Source organism: Schistocerca gregaria, chromosome 11, assembly GCF_023897955.1.
Source record: "Schistocerca gregaria isolate iqSchGreg1 chromosome 11, iqSchGreg1.2, whole genome shotgun sequence".
NCBI lineage: Eukaryota > Metazoa > Arthropoda > Insecta > Orthoptera > Acrididae > Schistocerca > Schistocerca gregaria.
The window spans coordinates 15,809,273-15,812,292 of record NC_064930.1 but is presented as its reverse complement, the minus strand read 5'-3'; positions in this window follow the sequence as shown (position 1 = coordinate 15,812,292).

The following is a 3,020-nucleotide window of genomic DNA, read 5'->3' as shown; positions in this document are numbered from 1 at the left end:
TCAGTCCTATCTGGTAAGGATCCCACATCTCCCAGCACTATTCTAAAAGAGGACGGGCAAGCGTAGTGTAGGCAGTTTCCTTTGTAGGTCTGTTACGTTTTCTAAGATTCTTGCCAATAAAACGCAGTGTTTGGTTATCCTTCTCCACAACATGTTCTATGTGTTCCTTCCAATTTAACTTGTTCGTTATTGTTATACGTAGGTATTGAGTTGAATTTCCGGCTTTTAGATTAGACTACAACTTCTCTGATTGTGATTCGTTTATTCTGCTTCGCCAGGGATCTTTCGGGGTCTGTAACGACCTGATTTGAGGAGATTGAGGGCGTACCTTAACTGACTTCTGTCTTCATTGATTAGCGGCTACCTTTGAAATGGTTGTACCACTCCTTATGCCGTGTAGTACCCAATATTTCGTCCACAAACACACGATGGTTTCAACTTGAGAATCGCCAAGCTTGAAGCCAAATGTGATGCAACGTCGTCGTTTTGCTCACATTACTAAATCCAACGTGTACCACTTACAAGTGTTCCGAAATAGTGGAGAAAATCTGGTATTTGTGCTATGTATACCTGTAAACATGAGCCCACGAACGCCCTGATACCATTGTTGATTTCAACAATTAAGAAAGATCGGATATTTTTTGAACAGCTCTCGTTTGTAGGCCGTCGCCAGTGATGTCGGAAGAGCAAGATACCCATAGCTGCGCCAGTTGTATTAGGTAGTTCGAATGGAGCGATCTATTGTCCGACGAATCTCCATAACAGCTCCGAGCCGAATACCCCAAAGTTCGTCCTTCGCGTTAGGAATCAAGCTGAGCTCACGAGGGCGTAAGTCCGGGGTGCGTGGTGCGGCGCTTCCCATCCCCATATACCGATCAAATCAGTCACGACTTTAACCAATCGTGCCCGAACATTGTCCTGCAAAATGATGGCCGCGTGCTGCAGAAAGTGACGCCGCTTCTTTCACTCAGTTGTTTTTCTTCTTTGTAGCACAGTCTGTTTCGTTTTCGAGTCTAAACCGCTTAACAGATATTGCTCAAATTTGACATGGCGACCGTTTGAACCCTTAGAAAGAACAAAGCCCACTTCAGAAGGCAAGAAACTTTTTTTTTTAAGTCAGTGAACGTAAACTAAATTAAAACTTACTTATGTTGGTGTATAACTCAAGAATTCTATAATGCATAAGTACTTCAGTAGTCTCTTCGCCGGATAGTCTTTCAAATGAAATTGCTCCCACGACCGAGCCCTTTCAATATCACTTCTCCCATTCCGCTTGTAGTTCAGAATATTTTGGGAAAGTCTGGGACTTAACATTCTCACCAGTCTTTATGATATTTTTGAATTTTTTAGTTTATGTTGAAAATACTTAATTTTTTTCTAGTATCTTCATTTCCAATCATTTCTTGTTCTGCAGCCCTTCGAATTTCTTAGGAACCTCATCTCTGCCGTCTGAATGTTTTTTGTTTTAACCATGTTTTCGCTTTCATAGCATAACACAGGAACCGCGAACACGTTATAGAATTTCGGGACAATCTCTTTTTGTACTTTATTGCCCAATTTTCGGATAATGGTGCCACAGACAGCTTAGAATTTGTGTAATTTGTTTACAGTATGAGAGTAAAAATCAGATCTTACAGCGTAGCCTAAATGAAAGATTAAGAGACCTGTTCTAAAGCAGGTTTATCCAAAACTAGTTTTAAACTGACTGAATATTTTCCTCGAAGTGCACTTATTTACGTTTTATTACTAGAAATTTTAAAGTTGTATTCGTTGCATATTTCGTTCAGGTGGCATATAGATCTTTGGAGGTCATTTCATTCACTTGAATCATGTCATCTACAAACAGAAGCACAATGAGGTGATTCTCGTGATTCTTAAGTTTCTCCCGGCGTATTTGATAGTCAGAATATCCACGGGTGTACTGCCGGTCTGTCGCCATCATCAGGTGAACTGACGGACTGAGCTCCTGTGAGCGTGTCGGCACGGAGATCCGTACGCTATGGCTGCTCAGAGGGAACTGGGTTCGGTCGCTGACGCTAGACATACGGGCCTGATCACTGGCCCGAGGTATGGAGTCTACGCTTGGTGCAGCTATTCCTCCCAGATCCTCATTTGTTGGGATGGTGTTCCTTCTCGTTCTGGTTGGTCCTTGGGTGTTGCTTGGTCGTAGATCCTGGTTGCCAGCACGCAGGCATGCTGGCGGTGTCGGTGGATGTTCCTGTGGAACTAGGTTATCTTCCCTTCCCGCGCTATGTTGTTCAGCGCGGACTCCAGCTCAGGTGTGAGCTTCCTCGCGCCATCTCCAACTTCTTTCCTCAGCCGCGCGACCGCGTCTTCCAAGATGAAGCCCCAGTCCCGCGGCGTGAAGATCGGGTCGGAGTTTATGGTGTGGAGGTCCTTCTTCGTGACGAATTTTCGGTCGCGGCGGCGGCCGATTTAAATACCCTCCGCCCGCAGCGCGCTCCCTCCGCTGTCCGCGCCCCGCGTCACGGTCGCGTGGTGGAACAGATTGCGGCGGCGTCTGAGAAGACGTCGGTGTGACGGCTCTGTCCGCCGTGGTCGTCTCAGCTATACGTTTGCTCGATTTACTCTCGATTAACCGAATCGCTGGTTCCCAAGCCTTGCTAAGATTATAGCCACAGTCACGGTTTATGAGGTCGTCATTGGTGCGTATTTTGATGGCCTCTCTAACAACGCTGTCCCAGTATCTCGACGTCTGTACCAGAATCCACCAATCTCCGTGCCGGCACGTTCACAGTAGCTCAGTCCGTCAGTTCACCTGATGATGGCAACATGAATGATCGCCGAAATATTGTGCCCTTTGGAGCCTGTAGACCGACAGTACACCCGTGGATATTTTGACTAGGTATTTCTCATTCGTTATCCCAATTCCTTTGTCTGCTCGTAGTTCATGCTTTTATTTATGAAGAATGAAGTCAATGTAAATACTAAAAATGCTGACATAACCTACTCATTTAAATGTATACCGAGCGAGCTGGCGCAGTGGTTGGTACACTGTA